Source organism: Phocoena phocoena, chromosome 2, assembly GCF_963924675.1.
Source record: "Phocoena phocoena chromosome 2, mPhoPho1.1, whole genome shotgun sequence".
NCBI classification, from domain to species: Eukaryota; Metazoa; Chordata; class Mammalia; order Artiodactyla; family Phocoenidae; genus Phocoena; species Phocoena phocoena.
The window spans coordinates 136,756,946-136,775,071 of NC_089220.1; positions in this window are offsets into that span (position 1 = coordinate 136,756,946).

Below are 18,126 nucleotides of genomic sequence, written 5' to 3' on the forward strand. Positions count from 1 at the left end.
TCACACCATATACAAAAATTTATTCCAAATGGGTCATAGATGTAAGCCTAAGAGCTAAAACTATAAAACGCTTAGAAGGAAGTTTATGAGTAAATTTTAGGAACTAGGGTTAGTCAAAGCCTTGCTAGACATGACAGCAACAAGACAAGCTATGAAAGAAACAAACAGATAAATTTGACTAAATAAGAATTGAAATATTTTGCATTTCAAAGAATACCATCAAAACAGTGAAAAGACAACCCACAAAAGGGAAAAAATATTTGCAAATAATAGCTGTATCTGGAATATACAAAGAACTTTTAAACTCAATAATAAAAAAAACAAATAACACAATTAAAAATGGATAAAGGATCTGAATAGATAATTTTCCAAAGCAGATATACAAATGGACAATAAACTCATGAAAACATTCTCAGCATCTCTAGCCATTAGGGAAATGCAAACAAAACCAAACTGAGACACCACTTCACACCCACTAGGATGGCTGTAATCAAAAAGACAGAAGTAACAAATGTTGGAGAGAAAGTGGCGAAATTGGAACACTTATATGGTGTTGATGAGACTGTAAAATAGTGCATCTCCTTTGGAAAACAGTCTGGCAGTTCCTCAGAGGTTAAACATAGAGTCACCACTTGCCCCAACATTTCTAAGTTATACCCAAGAAAAATTAGAAAACATATGTACACAACAAAATGTGCACACAAATTTTTATAGCCGCTTTATGCATAATAGTAAAAAAGAAATAGAGGAAACAACCCAAATGACAATCAACTGATGAGTGAATAAGTAAATGTTATATAGCAATGCAATGCATATTATTTAGCCAGAAAAAAAAGAAAAAAACGAAGTATTGATACATGCTACAACATGAAATAACCTTGAAAACATTATGCTAAGTGAAAAAAGCAAGTCATGAAAGACCACATAGTGTATAATTCTATATTTGTATGAAACATTTAGAATAGGCAAATCCACAGAGACAGAATTATTGGGTTAGTGTTTGCCTAGGACTGTGGGGCTTGGGGGGTCAGGGATTGCTAATAGTTATGTAGTTTTTATAAGGGCGATGAAGATGTTCTAAAATTAATCATGGTAATGGTTATACAACCGTATGAATATACTAAAAGCCACTGAATTGTACAAAAAAAAAAGAGAGATTGTGGCTTTAAAAGAATTAACAGAACAAATGACACAGACCAAATCACCTCATCATGAGGGAGAGTCCTAAGGCTTTAGTATTGGTAAAGATGAAGTAAGAATGATCTCAAAATTAATAACCTGAGAAATAGGTGCAGTTCAGCACATGTTTCAAATTAGAAATCAACATAGTCCTAAATCTTTATAGAGAAATAAATCCTGCCAGAATCCCTCTCTTCTGGGTGGTATTATGTGGTGAAATCTACAGATAACATAAATGTCTTGTCACACAACATTAACATCTAGGATTATACACCAACAGTCTACCCATATCAAAAAATAAGAAAACTACATGCATGGCGATTGAGTTATTGTCATTACAAAACCCTGGAATAATTCTCTTCCTTGGCCTAATTTCCAGACCTAATAAGAGAGCAAAGTTCTGTCAATTCTTCATCAGTGATGTTTCTTTCTTTTTTAAATTAATTTTTATTGGAGTATAGTGGCTTTACAATGTTGTGTTAGTTTCTGCTGTACAGCAAAATGGATCAGCTATACATATACATATACCCCCTCTTTTTTGGATTTCTTTCCCATTTAGGTCACCACAGTGCATTAAGTAGAGTTCCCTGTGCCATATACAGCAGCTGTCCCTGACCTTTTTGGCACCAGGGACCGCTTTTGTGGAAAACAATTTTTCCATGGACTAGGGGTGGGGGGGTGATTGTTCAGGCGGTAATTTGAGCGATGGGGAGCGATGGGGGAGCAGCAGATGAAGCTTCGCTCGCTTGCCCGCCACTCACCTCCTGCTCTGTGGCCCGGTTCCTAACAGGCCACGGACCGACACCAGTCCGTGACCAAGGGGTTGGGGACCCCTGCTATACAGTATGTTCTCATTAGTTGTCTATTTTGTACATAGTATCAATAATGTATATGCGTCAATCCCTTACAATTGTCCTTTCTTACCACCACTAGCATCTCATTACCTCATACCTATTTTGTTTCCGTAGCTACCCAAATATTCTGTTTATCTAGTTTACTTGTTTTCAATCTATTCAATATGCTGCTGTCAGATAATCATCATACGTGGTTGTTATCATGTAATTCAACTATCCAGAAATATTCAGACAATTACCTGTTACTCCCTCTAGAAAAAAAAAGTCCAAGTTTCTTATTTTGGCCCTCAAGGCCATCCTTCTTTATGTGCCAAGCTTCTTATCTAAACTTACCTTCTGATTCTTCTCAAGTACTCTTTTCCACATGGACTTTCCCTAAATGGAAGATCTGTTGGTATTTACCTTTCCACCCTGTCTTATTCTCAGTATATCCAAGTTCTACCAACCTTTAAAAATGCAGCACCTTCTTACTTTGTCACTTAATGCTAAGATCAAATTCTACCTTCGATGAAGTTTGACCTTTTTTAAGACACATTCCCTGACCCAAGCTACCATGTTTTCTGACTCATCCTTAACACTCATCATGTTGCAATTCATCAAGTATTCGTCATATCCTGCCTTGTCTACCCAAGTGAATTTTAAGCATTTCAATAGTGTCATGACTTCAACTTTTTGGGAAAGCTTCTATAGACATAGTGAGTGCTCACTTTTAAAAATAGCTCATGAATATATAAAGAGAGATATCATCAACAAAACTGAATCACAGGGTTGTAGAATAAAAAATGCTCAGAGAAGGCTTTATATATCATCTAGCATAATCATTTTGTTGTGTAATTGAAGATGTTGAAGTCCAGAAATGAGAAGAGATAGGCACAAGACCTAACATATGTTCAATGGGAGAGTCAAGACTAGACTCTGGTTTTCTTATTCCTACTCTACTTTTCCCCACTAGAATAGAATGCTTAAATCTCAGATTCTTTTCATATAGAATCATCTTAGAAGTGACTGTTTCTTCAGTTTGTTCACAGGTGGGTATGCAGTGAAGAAAGAAGGGAGAACCATCCCGCTTTTATATTGAGGTTTAGAAAAAAGGCTCAAGAGAAGTGAACACGGTACTTGTCCTATTGCAGTAGTAACTGCTCCAAAAGGAAGCTTGCCTTACAGCAAACAGATTTTGTGTCATGTAGAATAGCTCCAGAGCTAGACAACTTCCATTAAACAGTTTGGATGAATTCAGAGGGTGTCTATATCCTGGGCACACTTTCCTGGGCACACCCCGGCTCTGGCTCTCCTCGCACTCGAATTGCTGTGTAAATTACAAATGGCCAGGAAAACCAAGGAGCAAGTGGCCAATCACCCACTTGGGTATTCTCTCCTACCTCACCTGTTCTCAGAGCAAAGTGGACATATTGCAGACAAAGGCACTCTCAGGTCCATCCCACATCTTCAGGCTCAGAGACCAGGTACTTTCCTGGGGAGAAAGGCTCACTGCTTTCCAGGATATCTTGGAAGTAGGAGAGGAAAGAGCTGATATGTATTGTCGCGTTGCAAATGAAGGGGTGTGAAGATGTGTGATTTAGGAAGGGAGTTACATGAACTACTGTCTCTTCATTATTGATCCTACCCATCACCATGGCATTTTTGTTCCGAATCTGTTGTCAACTCACTGTGTGACCTTTAGCATCTATCTTAAGCTCTCTGAGTCTTGACTTTATCATTTATATCTATGTACATGTCTCTTCCTGCTTTTGCACACACTACAACAGCAGAGTGGAGTTCTTATAACAGAGTTGGATGTCCCGCTTGGCCTTTACAGAAAAGGCATGTTAATCCCTATTCTAGAGCATTGGTTTGTGCTTTTCCACCATAATATCTAGCTCCTAACTCTGCAAGACCACTCCAAGCTTTTCTTGGCATCATTATAACTAGATCTTTACACCCCTTTTGTGCTCATCGATCTCCCAAGTCCTAATTGGGTTGGGAAAATCACCTTTGGAATGAAATGCAGGAATTAAATTCATCTGATTCAGAAATCAGCATGTACATTATACATTTCTATTTTAAATGCAGTGGTGGAAAAATCAAAAAAGGGAAAAAAGAAATCTTTAATCACTTACACACCTGCTTGAGAAAAGAGAAAGGCTACAGTACAAATAGGCTGATTTCCTTATTATTATTAGGTTGTTTAGTACTAGGGGCAATGAAACACATAAAGCCACAATCACTAGCTGAAAGCCTTTCACTGAAGCAAAGCACACAGCTTACAAACAGAAGCAAGCTCTAGAAAAAATGGTGAAATCCCTGAGGTGTGATTGAACTCTTAGTTGTAAGCACTGAATCAGGATGCTCATTCTGTGTCACAAGCCCCACCGTCACAGAAATAGTCAGTGACTAAGTATTATGGGGTTTTCTAATTTGGTGCACACATATGTGTGTGATATTTCAATTGTTACAACTCCACTGCTTTTGTAACTGTTTTTAATTACTCATGAGACCATTTCTCAGTTCAAACTGAACATATGGGCACTTTGAATTTTTAAAATCCTACTTTTGGAGTTATCCATGGGCTGAAAAGCCTGAGTGTTTCTTTGCAAGTGTAAGCAAGGTATTTTGGAAGCCTTCACAACAGCAACATGAGGGATGCAGCCTGCTAACTCTCCACTGGGTCACTACCGTGAGAGCCCTATTCTGGGGAACTTTTCAGGCAACAGTAGGTTTCTAGCTGCTGGAAGTTCTCCAGTCACTCACTTGACAAAGATGAACCACTGTGAATGCAACATTGGATGAGGACAAGAAATGCATGAAAGAGGATCCCTGTTTCAAAAATATCTGTGCATGATAAGGTTGTTTATTGAATTATCCATTCATTTTGCAACTGTTTTATAGAGAATCTATTATATGCCAAGCACTGTGTCTGACTCTGCAGAGAGAATTTTTTTTTAAGATATTTTCCCTGCTCTTATTGAGCTTAAATACTTTTTAATGTATGTAAGAATTTACAACATATATAACTAATAAGGGAATCATACCAAGATTATAAGAAATTTTAACTCAATAAGAAAAAAGATAGAAAATCCAATAGAAAATTAGGCAAAATATGTAAAAAGACACTTTACAAGACAGGATATTCAAATGACTAATAAATCTAGAAATAGATATTCAACTCCATCACTCATTAGAGAATTGCAAATTCAAACTAAAATATGATATTGCTAAATACCTGTTTTATTTTATTATTATTGTTTTGGCCATGCTGCTTGTGGGATCTTAGTTTTCTGTCCAGGGATTGAACCCGTGCCCTCATCAGTGAGGGCATGGAGTCCAAACCACTGGACCACCAGGGAATTCCCAAAATATCCATTTTAGAATGGTAAAAATTAAAAATCCAGAAATTACTAAGTATTGACAAGGATATGGAACAACTGAAACTCTAGTTCACTGCTGGTAAGAGTGTTGACTGGTAAAACCACCTTGGAAAACTGTTTGCTATTATCAACTAAAATAGAAGACACCCCATGACCGAGTATTTCCAATGCAGACCTATGTTCACCAAAACACAGGAACTAGAATGCTCATAGCAGCACTGTTTGTAATAGTTCCAAATTGGAAAGTATACCTGAACAGCTTTCAGGAATAAAACGAGATAAACAGACTGTAGGATTTTCACCCAATGGAATATTCTATAGCAAAGAGAGTAAATGATCAAAACAAGTGAATCTCTAAAACGTAATGTTGAATCCAAAAGACAATAGGAAGAAAAGATTAATGACTGTGTGTTTCTACCTAAGATACAAAAACAAAACTAATTTGTGATGCTGGAAGTCAGGATGGTGGTTACCCTCTAAGTAGGTATAAAAAGGTTATAACCAGAGGGAGGCATAAGAGGGCTGCTGGAGGGTACTAATGCTTCTTTCTTCCTTTGTGTGCTGGTTGCATGGGGGTATTCACCTTATAAAAACCTGTTGAGCTGTACACACATGAGTTGTTTCATTAACACTGCATATAAGACATTTCACAATAAAGAGCTAAAATAAATTCTGAAGCCAGTTCATGGGAAGGGACTATCTCTTCCCTGCAGGAAGCAATCTTTGGGGGTGGTGTTCGCACTGAACTCTAAAGATGGGAATGGTTTCAACCCACAAAAAGGGGATGATGCGTTCCATGATGGGCAAAATAGTCCTTCGCAGGCGGGCAGACATGGGAAAATATGGAGCAATCCATGGAACATGAGATTTATGGAAGAAGGGTAAATAAGGCTAGAAAGGTAGGCCTGAGTCAGAACGCAGGGCACCTTGATAGAGGCATTTGGCTTTTGTGAAATAGGCAGTGGGGAGCCACTGAAAATTTCTAGGCAGGGCAGAGATGATCATAGCTGTGTTCAGGGAAGATTAACTTAGCAGTTGTATTGTAGAATGAATTGGAAAGCAAAGAAACTGAGGGAAGGGAGACCAATTTGGATGTAATTGCAATTGTCTGGGTGGTACATAATTAGGTCTAAACTGGGGTGTTAGTGTGGGTTGAAAAGAGGAAATGTTTGTAAGAGGCATTAGAGGAGACAAACTTATTGGAATTTTTTGTCGAGGGAGAGAGAAGCCTCCAAGGAGGCCAACCTGGGCGACTGGAAGATCAATCATGCCGTTAACTGAAATAGATAAATTAGGATTTCTTCCTCCAGGGCAATGGCTGAGCATGGGTGTTTTTTTTTTTTGTAGCTCATACATCAGAGCTATTCCCTTGGACATAGTACCTCTGTGCAGATCAACGTGGCATTTCAGGCCCTTAAGGAAGATGCCACGGCACTCTGCCAGCCATCTACATATAAAATAAAATCTGACTTTCTTATAGAATGGAAGCTGCCAAGCTAAACCTTCTTGATGAATGAGGCTGGCAAGAGGAGTGGGTCACAAGAAGAAGTAAACTGTATAACTTTGAGTCTGTACCTTAGGGGAAATAGAATGTTCCTCCCCTCTTCTTTCCCTCATCCTGTTGGCTGAAATACAGATGTGATGACAGTACCTACAGCAACTCTCTAGGACTCTGAGTGGCAGCTGCAGGGCAAGTCTTAGAGCAACAAGACAGAGACAGCCTGAGTTCTTGATGATTATAGAACACTTCACTAGCCCGTGAATCTCGCTGGACCTTTATATGGCAGAGAAATAAATTCTTTCTTCTTTATGTCACTGCTAGTTTGAGTTTCTCTCTTTTACTGTAGTTTAATTGATATCCTAAATAATTCAGACCCCAAGCTTGTGGTTTTGATCCCTGAGATATTTTTCCTTATATTAAAGTATCATTTTTTGTGCAATTATTAGGTACTTGAGACTATACCAGGTTCCAGTGATAAAACAACTCATAAATGCAGAGCATACTCTGCCAACACCTAGGAACCTTCCTGAAAATATGTGGCAATGTCTCAAAAGGGCTTAACTATAACAAACAGTTGCCATTTATGAAGCACTTTCAAAATACAAACACTGAGTTTCTATAAGCATCTCAAGAACACTGTACGCTAGGTCCTATTTTTATCCCCAATTTACAGATGAGGAAACTGAGACACCCAGAAATTAGAAAACATCCCCCAAGGTCATATTGCTAATGACCATGGTTTGTGTCTCCAAAATCCACTATTAAAGACCTGACACTACAAACAGCCTCATTGAAAGAGCAAAGAGATAAATCAGTCTGTATTTATCTCTACCACTGGCAAACAGTTGAAGAGTTTGAGATCAAGTCACAAAAAAGATCAAAGATTCCTATTTCATGGAATGCAGCCATTTGCTTTGACTTCTCATGATAAAGATTGATGGCTCCAAAACCTCTCCCACTTGTGACCCCGATCAGAGAACTTGGTCCATTGATTGACTATTGGTAAAGATGACCTGAATGAAGCAAGGAATAAGGCGTGGAGAGAAAAAGCAAAGAAGAACGTGAGTGAGAGCATCTCCACCTGAAAATTAAAGTTATTTTCTCCTGAGTTTAGTAAATGAATTTAGAAAGCAACATGTAAAAGGAGACTCCAAGATATTTCTGGGAATATTGGGTGTTGTTGGGATAAAAGCATAGCTCACGAAAGAGATGAACTTGCAAGTCATTTTTATGGAAAACTGTTGAAGTGTTTGATCAAAAAACGATAACAATCAATCTTTCCATCTGTAGTGAAACAATGTGTCCAATCATACTATGTGTCTGATAAAAGAAGAGAAAGAAGTTTAACAGCTGATTTTTTGTTCATGATCATAGGTCAAGGAGCATATTGCGCCTGGGGCGCAAGGGATGTTTTTTTTTTTTTTTTTTTTTTGCAGTACGCAGGCCTCTCCCATTGCGGAGCACAGGCTCCGGACGCACAGGCTCAGCGGCCATGGCTCACGGGCCCAGCCGCTCTGCGGCATGTGGGATCCTCCCGGACTGGGGCACGAACCCGTGTCCCCTGCACCGGCAGGCGGACTCTCAACCACTGCGCCACCAGGGAAGCCCTGTAAGGGATTTTTGATTGTGTGACTGTGGAAGAAGACTTGTGGATGGCTGGCTGCTTTGATGCTGGGCCACCATTCATGTCAACGTGTTGATGTATTTGACATTCTCACCTAACCACAGAGTGAAGGATGGAAGATTGATGAACTTGGAGCAAATCAGGACTGGTGCCAAACTCTAAAGGTGAAGATGATTTCTGTTGCAGAAGATACTGCAGGGGATAGCTGAAGAGGAGGCTCCCCAAGAAACCAGAAAGGATCATTAGAAGAAGCCAGATGTCTTGCTAGAGAAATACAAGGAAAGAGCTAAAACAAATAGCAGTGAAAGACACATCTCAGGTCTTTTTGTTTGTTTGTTTTTGGCGAAGCCATCAAATGAGGCTGATGCCTCCTAAGAAGTGTCCTGGAAGTTAAGATATTCTTGGAGAAAACCTTCAGAACCTGGTGGAAGTGAACTTCACCTTCTTGTTTGTCATCAGAGCAAAAGACAACAAGGACTCTCTCAGTGTAAATTTGAAGGTTTTTATTCAGCTTTATAGAAATTAAAACAAATTTTCAAGTTAGTAAATAAAATGCTGGTCCCCATTTCTCTTGTAAAATAATGAAGTAGATTTGGGCATTCTGCTCACTGACCAGGAATATAATTCCAAGCTTTTATTGTATCCATGAAAAATCCAATTCAAATTACAGCATGTTTTCCTCTAACATTATATGCCATAAATGTCTGCGTGCCGCTGTCTAAATAATATCCACAATCTAACCTAAGAAAAAATATACAGATCAATAGTTGGGACGTGTAATTGCAAAAGGCTTATTATTTTATATGCTCTTTCAGGATTCTTGAGAAATGACCAGAGGAAATTGTACAGGGCCAAACCTTGCAAATGTAAGCAGAGACACGATGCTAAATTTTCCCCATCTTACTGCTCAGAAATTGACAACTTCAGCAACCAAAGAAAATTGCCTGTATACACACGATATGACACATATCACCTAGGCAAATCATCACCCACACGATTTGGAAAACAGGGAAGGGTTAGGTGTTATGAGAGCTGGCATATGAGCAGCATTAGATTATTATAAAAATAATGTCACCTTCCATGTACAGAGTGCCTTGCTCCTGCCGAGCTCTACAGTACAACCATATCTTATTGTGAATTCTATTAATACATGATGTTCAAAGTCATCTTTCATGCACAGATCATTATTGGTTTTCATTCTCACACAGTCCCAGTATGGGGCTACCTAAAATTAATCTTGTTTCAGAAGCAGAGATTCTGTGTATGAAATGTTATGGTCATGCAATGCTGCTCGTACTAGGAGAATAAAAAATAGATCCAGGCTTGCATTATATCACAACCATGCAATTCTCCCAGTGCATGCTTAGGGTAAGTAATCTGGTGGCCCCCACAGCTCTGACTCCAGAATTATAATGATTCTACCTGTCAATAGATACCTGTCCCACTTGCTTGCCCCATCACCCACGTTAAGTGAGATGCCAGTAAGTTGGACAGATAGAAGTATGTGTTGGGACATCGAGTGACCTTAACATACAAGCTGGGCATGTTTCTGAACATTTACGAGCCATGGTTTACTCATTCTTAAAGTGAGCACACAGGACTTCCATGGTGGTGTAGTAGTTAAGAATCCACCTGCCAATGCAGGGGACATGTGTTCAGTCCCTGGTCCTGGAAGATCCCACATGCCGCGGAGCAACTAAGCCCACAACTACTGAGCCTGTGCTCTAGAGCCTGCGAGCCACAAGTACTGAGCCTGCATGCCACAATTACTGAAGCCCGCAGGCCTAGAGCCCATGCTCCACACAAGAGAAGCCACCGCAATGAGAAGCCCGCAACAAAGAGTAGCCCCCGCTCACCGCAACTGGAGAAAGCCCATGTGCAGCAACGAAGACCCAACACAGCCAAAAATAAATAAATTTATATTAAAAAAAAAGTGAGCATAGACATTTGTACTTCATTAGACCATCAGCATGATTAGCAATAAGTGACTTTGAGTCAATCTAGCTCTTCCTGTTATGGAAAAAATGAGATTTTGGACAACAATGAGGAATATTCGAACTCTTCTTGCAGTTTAGAAATGGGATAGATTTTACCATGGAGATAAAGCAATAAATGAGAGGTCTTCTATCATTATCATAATTCAAGTTTTCAAGTTTTATACTTTATTTTTCCTCGTGAGTTTGCTCTCTCCATCAGAAAATACACTTTCTAATTGAAGAAAGAAAGAAAGAAAGAGAAAGAAAAGAAAAAAGAAGGAAGGAAAGAAAGGAAGAAAGAAAGAATAAGAAACACTCCAGACTGGAAATAACTTGGAATATGGTATCATGGGTGATCAGCCTCATCTGAAGTCTAGCGTCAAACACACCATCTGCTCCATTTAATTCTGTTCCCTGTCCTCTTAAGGAAACATGCTCTCTCAGGCTTCTGAGAGTTTACATAAACTATTCCTTCCTGAAATGCCCTTCATCTCCATATTTACTAGAACAACTGAAACCAGACATTCTCCACCTAGCACTGTTTATGATACAAAAATCAAATCCAAACGTTTGAGAAAAAATATCCTTTCTGCCTTTTGTTACCAAAACCAAAGACAGATTGTGGAGAGGATGGTCTTAGAAAGAGGTGAATGAGGAGAGAGATTTAGAGGAGGGTAATGACCAAGCACAGAGAAGAGAGAGGGAAAAGTGTTGTCCAATGACTGATCTAGAGACCTTAGGGTTAGGGGTGAATGAACAGCAGGAAACTTGCCTTCTTCCCTAGGGACTTAGCAAGAAAACACAGTGGCTGTGTCATCTGCCTAACTCAGAACCTCCCCTACTGCCCTGGACGCCAAGCACATCAGCACTTACCAGTCTGACCTGAAGACCACCAAGCCATTTTAGAAAGTTCTGCTATGAGTAAGAAGCCACCTAACATAAGTCCTGGTATAAGAAGGATCCCCTTTGGAATTCCTTAGCAAGCCAGAAGGAAAAGGTTTAAAGCCAGGTTCAATCTTATTTTAGAAAACTATTGTGTCATTTTGTACTCAACTGATTTTTGAGATGAAGTTTTATATCTCTTAAAATCCTGTCTCAAGTGCATTTTCCATAGTAAACATTAATTTAATAAGTAAATGCGGATTCCTTTTTGTACAATTATCCCACTAAGTTCCTTGGAGGCCTAAGTCAGAACACAGTGTGTAAATATTCATAGCCTCTGCCTATGCCAGTGTCATTTGTATAATTAACAGAGGGAGGAGGGTGCTGATGTAGTCATACTTGGCTACCTCAGAATAAATCAGTCCCTAGATGAAGGTCGCTTTCCTGTATTCTAAGACAGAGCCCTCTGTATGTTTACCACTCTACATTCCGCCCACTTAACAATTTGAACTCTTTTTTTTCAAACCCAGTAATACCTCCTCCTTCCTCTTTCCCTTGTCTGGATGGAGGATATGAAATGGTTAGAACCTGCAGGAGAAAGACTGGGAGGAGGAGATGCCTTAAAGTGACTTACTTTCTTCAGCCTCAAAGTGGTGATTTTCAAGCCATGAACAACTAACCCTACCAAATCTTCCCCTGCTTTTCCCCCCTATGCACTCACAGCATTGTTGGGAAAATTAAGAGTAATGCTTGGAAAGAGTATGAGATCTGTGAGTGCTTCAAGTATAAGCTGCAATTATGTTAAGTATTAATAGTGCACTTGTTAAAGTCATTTATATTCCTCCTCATTTTTTATTCTTTTTTTCCTTTCTGTTATTATGTACATGATTCTTTTTTTAAGGCCAGGCATTACATTATAAAAAATGAGATGCACCAGAAAAGAGTATTTTATGCAAATGATAAGGGCTGCACAAGAGTAAATGAAAACAATTTATAATACGTAAAGTTCTAAATCAGCTGGTGTTTAATAAAAAACAAAGTTTAGACAAATGTTCCCCATAAATCACTTTTGAATTTATTTAGCATCCTTTTTCTTTACAATACAACAGCTTCTTAGTTAAGCTAATGTAATGACTTAGTAAAGAGTTGACAATGACTCCCCTGTGCATGACATGTGTCCCCTCTTCTGAGCTTTCTTTTTTTTTCTTTATTTTTTTTTTTTTTGCGGTACGCGGGCCTCTCACTGTTGTGGCCTCTCCCGTTGTGGAGCACAGGCTCCAGACGCGCAGGCTCAGCGGCCATGGCTCACGGGCCCAGCCACTCCGCAGCATGTGGGATCTTCCCAGACCAGGGCACGAACCCGTGTCCCCTGCATCGGCAGGCACACTCTCAACCACTGCGCCACCAGGGAAGTCCTGAGCTTTCATTTTATTCTGATTTTATATTGTCTCAGCCAATCTGGACAGCATGTGCGTGTGTGTGTGTGTGTGTGTGTGCAGAAAATTAATGTTCCATGTAAGACAAATCTGTATCCATATTCCTATGCAATAACTCTGGTTATCAGCTTAGTTACCCAGTAGTTAAAATTCAAGATCTGACAGCGATCCTGATTTTTTATTTCTCTCATACTCACATATTGCCCATCAACAAGTCCCACAAGTACTCCCTTCAAATATAACCTAAATCCAACCATTTCTCATCATCACCACCCCTTCCACCCTAGTCCACATCAACCATCACACTACTAGACTATTGCAATATGGTCTCTCTCCTTTCACTCTTGCTTCTCTACTATCTAAACACCACTAGGCAGACTGAGTGACATGTATAAAACATGTATCAGAAAGAATCTTTTTTTTCCTTTTCTGTTATTATGTACATAATTCTTTTCTAAACACCAGATAATGTATTATAAAGAATGAGAGGCAACAGAAAAGAATCTAGGATGTGGAGAGCTAAAAAGAGCAACACTTCCACCTAAAGAACAAGAAAAAGTCAGCTAAACTATAAAACTACAACATTGTCTAAACCCATCAGATTGTTAAAAGTCACAGGACAACCAAGTGAACTAAAATCCATGGAAGAAAATCCTGCCCTACCCCGCGCAAGGACAGATGAAATGCACAAGCACAGGATACAGATAGGTTCTACAATAGAAGCAGGAAGAAAAAATGAGTTAAACTATGAATAAGTTGCTAAAAGCCAAGTGTGGGCTAGCCTGTGAGTACAGCATTGCTGGTAGCTGTAGATAGGCAATGTTTACATCCACTCTCAAGCTCGTTGTCTGTGGACCTCCACTGGGTATATGAGGAAAGATGAGACACACTAGGAAGCTAGACAGAACTTATCAAAAGAGTACTGACAGGGCTTCCTTGGTGGTGCAGTGGTTGAGAGTCCGCCTGCCGATGCAGGGGACACGGGTTCGTGCCCCGGTCCGGGAGGATCCCACATGCCGCGGAGCGGCTAGGCCCGTAAGCCATGGCCACTGAGCCTGCGTGTCCAGAGCCTGTGCTCCGCGATGGGAGAGGCCACGGCAGTGAGAGGCCCGTGTACCGCAAAAAAAAGAGTACTGACGTAGAGGAAAGAACAGGCTGCTGCTGTTAGGCTGTTAGAAAGGCATAGAGGCTGTGCTCCTGCTCAGACTCTTCTGGCTTCTGTCATGTGGAGCAAAACAAAGCCTTGAACCAGCAAGGAAACAGCAGCAACACTACAGGTAAAGACCCATTGTTATCGGGGGGGAGGAGGTTAGGTATGAAAGAAAATGGCAGTGTGTAAATGTTCATAGCCTCTGCCTATGCCAGTGTCATTTGTATAATTAACAGATGGAGGAGGGTGCTGATGTAGTCATACTTGGCTACCTCAGAATAAATCAGTCCCTAGATAAAGGTCGCTTTCCTGTATTCTAAGAAAGGGTAGCAGATTGTTCTGAGCCCAGAATCCTAATCAGCACTAATAGAAGTTTTCTACCACTAGAAGAGGAGCAGGAAACTCCCACAAGACCTGTCATAGATAGGAGATAGAGTTTGTCACCTGACACAGAGAAGGTGGGAGACAAGCTAAAACTCTCTAAGTTTAGGCACATACAGCCTACCTACGTGAGGAAGGATCAGGTCAAAATAGACCCTCTTCAATCAATCATATTATCCTAGCAAGCCAAGGTAACAAGTAAAAAGAGTATATAGCTGGGAGAGGAGAAATATCAGGGAGGCTACCGGCTCTGTGATACAGACATACAGTGATGGCTAAAAGCTGAAAGTGGACCCCAAGCACTGAGAAAAATCTTCTAGTAAACAGCTTCCACTTTAAGAAAAAGGCATCAGAAGAATCTGAAGATTATTATGCACTGAAATTAACCATAAATACAACAAAAAAAACCCCTATCTCAACTCCTAAGTTGAATCAATCTCCCATACTAACTGCCTGAGAAGAGATATGTCCATTTCCAGATGGAAATACTGTTGACTTCAGTCTCTTCTATTCTGCATGAGATATCTGTCACTCAGTGCCATAGTATAAATAACATGCAAAGAGTAAAGGAAATGAAAATTTTTTAAAGAGATGAAGAAATCAACACAACTAGACTTACAGATTACACAGGCATTGGAACTGAATCTTAAAATACCTATGATTAGAATCTTAAAGGAGCTAGTGAAAAATATAAACAATATGTGTAAACAAATGGAAAATTTCAGCAGAGAGATGGGAATTATTAAAAAAGTGAGTCAAATGGAAGTTACAGATAATAATACTTTTTAAAAGTATTATATCAAAGATAAAGAATTACTTGAATGGGTTTATAGTAGTCTCAATTGAGCCAAGAAATGATTCAATGAATGTAAGATTAAGTCAATAGAAATTACCTAATCAAAACCAAAAAGAGCAAAATAAATAAAACAGCATCTAAGCCTGTATGAAAACACCAATTCTTCTAAAATGCATGCAATTGTATCCCCATCAATAGAAAAGAAAAAAATATTGGAAGTGAAGAAATACATAAAGAAATAAATACCAAGATTTTTCCAAAAATAATGAAAAATATAAAGCTGCAGATCTAAGAAGTACAGTGTATCTCCAAGATTGTTTTTTTAAAGACAAATTAGACAACAAGATATATTATTCAAACTGCTGAAAACCAAAAATAAAGAGAAAATCTTGAGGGACACTTGTGTAAAAAGATATAGTACATCCAGAGGAACAAACAAGAATTATAACATACTTCTTAGCAGAACAATGCAGACCAGAAGAAAAATGTAGTGATATATTTAAAATTCTGAAAGAGGAGCCCTTCAAGATGGCGGAGGAGTAAGATGTGGAGATCACCTTCCTCCCCACAAATACATCAGAAATATATCTACATGTGGAACAACTCCTACAGAACACCTACTGAACGCTGGCAGAAGACCTCAGACTTCCCAAAAGGGGAGGACACTCCCCACATACCTGGGTAGGGCAAAAGAAAAAAGAAAAAACATAGGCAAAAGAAGAGGGACAGGACCTGCACATCTGGGAGGGAGCTGTGAAGGAGGAAAAGTTTCCACACACTAGGAAGCCCCTTCACTGGGAGAGACGGGGCGTGGGGGAAGCTTCGGAGCCACGGAGGAGAGTATAGCAACAGGGGTACAGAGGGCAAAGCGGGTAGATTCCTGCACAGAGGATCGGTGCCAACCAGCACTCACCATCCTGAGAGGTTTGTCTGCTCACGTGGCAGGGCAGGTGGGGGATGGGAGCTGAGGCGCCGGCTTCAGAGGTCACATCTCAGAGAGAGGATTGGGGTTGGCTGTGTGAACACAGCCTGCAGGGGGCTAGTGCGCTACAGCTAGCCAGGAGGAAGTCCGGGAAAAAGTCTGGACCTGACGAAGAGGCAAGAGACCATTGTTTCGGGGTGCATGAGGAGAAGGGATTCAGAGCACCGACTAAATGAGCTCCAGAGACAGGCGCGAGCCGTGGCTATCAGCGCAGTCACCAGAGACGGGCATGAGACACTAAGGCTGCTGATGCAGCCACCAAGAAGCCTGTGTGAGAGCACAGGTCACTATCCACACTTCCCCTCCTGGGAGCCTGTGCAGCCTGCCACTGCCAGAGTCCTGAGATCCAGGGACAACTTTCCTGGGAGAACACACAGTGTGCCTCAGGCTGCTGCAATATCACAGTGGCCTCTGCTGCCACAGGCTCACCCTGCATTCTGCACCCTTCCCTCCCTACGGCCTGAGTGAGCCAGAGCCCCCTAATCAGCTGCTACTTTACACCGTCAGGTCTGAGCAAAGAACAGAAGCCCTCAGGCGACCTACACGCAGAGGCACAGCCAAATCCAAAGCTGAAAGGGATATGTTCTTTTCACATTGTTCTTTTCACAACAAACAAAGGGAAATGTCTGTTCCCAGGAGCTGTGGGAACAAAGAGGAGAAAGGGAAATCTCTCCCAGCAGCCTCAGGAGCAGTGGATTAAATCTCCACAATCAACTTGATGTACCCTGCATCTGTGGAATACCCGAATAGACAACGAATCATCCCAAATTGAGGTGGTGGACTTTGGGAGCTACTGTAGACTTAGGGTTTGACTTCTGCATCCAATTTGTTTCTGGTTTTATGTTTATCTTAGTTTAGTATTTAGAGTTTATTATCATTGGTGGATTTGTTTATTGATTTGGTTACTCTCTTCCTTTTTTTTTATATATATAGATTTTTTTTCTTCCACTTTCTCTTTTTGTGAGTGTGTATATGTATGCCTCTTTGTGTGATTTTGTCTGTATAGCTTTGCTTTTACCATTTGTCCTTGGTTCTTTTTTTTTTTTTAGTATAGTTTTTAGCACTTGCTATCATTGGTGGATTTGTTTTTTCGTTTGGTTGCTCTCTTCTTTCCTTCCTTTTAATTTTTTTATTTAAAATAATTTTTTATTTTAATAACTTCCTTTTCTCTTCTTTCTTTTTTTCTCCCATTTCCTATGAGCTCTGTGGCTGACAGGGTCTTTGGTGCTCCACCTGCGTGTGAGGCCTGTGCCTCTGAGATGGGAGAGCCGAGTTCAGGAAACTGGTCCACCAGAGACTGCCCAGTTCCATGTAATATCAAATGGTGAAAGCATTCCCAGAGATCTCCATCTCAGGTGAAGACCCAGCTCCACTCAACAACCAGCAAGCTACAGTGCTGGATACCCTATACCAAACAACTAGAAAGACAGGAACACAACCCTACCCATAGTAGAGAGGCTGCCGAAAATCATAATAAGTTCACAGTCACCCCAAAACACACCACCAGACGTGGTCCTGCCCACCGGAAGACAAGATCTAGCCTAATCCACCAAAACAAAGGCACCAGTCACCTCCACAGGAAGCCTACAAAAGCCACTGAACAAACCTTAGCCACTGGGGGCAGACACCAAAAATAATGGGAACTATGAACCTGCAACCTGCAAAAAGGAGACCCCAAACACAGTGAGTTAAGCAAAATGAGAAGACAGAGAAACACACAGCAGATGAAGGAGCAAGGTAAAACCCCACCGACCTACCAAATGAAGAGGAAACCAGCAGTTTACCTGAAAAAGAATTCAGAGTAATTATAGTAAAGATGATCCAAAATCTTGGAAATAGAATGGAGAAAATACAAGAAATGTTTAATAAGGAACTAGAATAACTAAAGAGCAAACAAACAATCATGAACAACACAATAAATGAAATAAAAAATTCTCTAGAAGAAATCAACAGCAGATAAATGAGGCAGAAGAATGGATGGGTGACCTGGAAGATAAAAT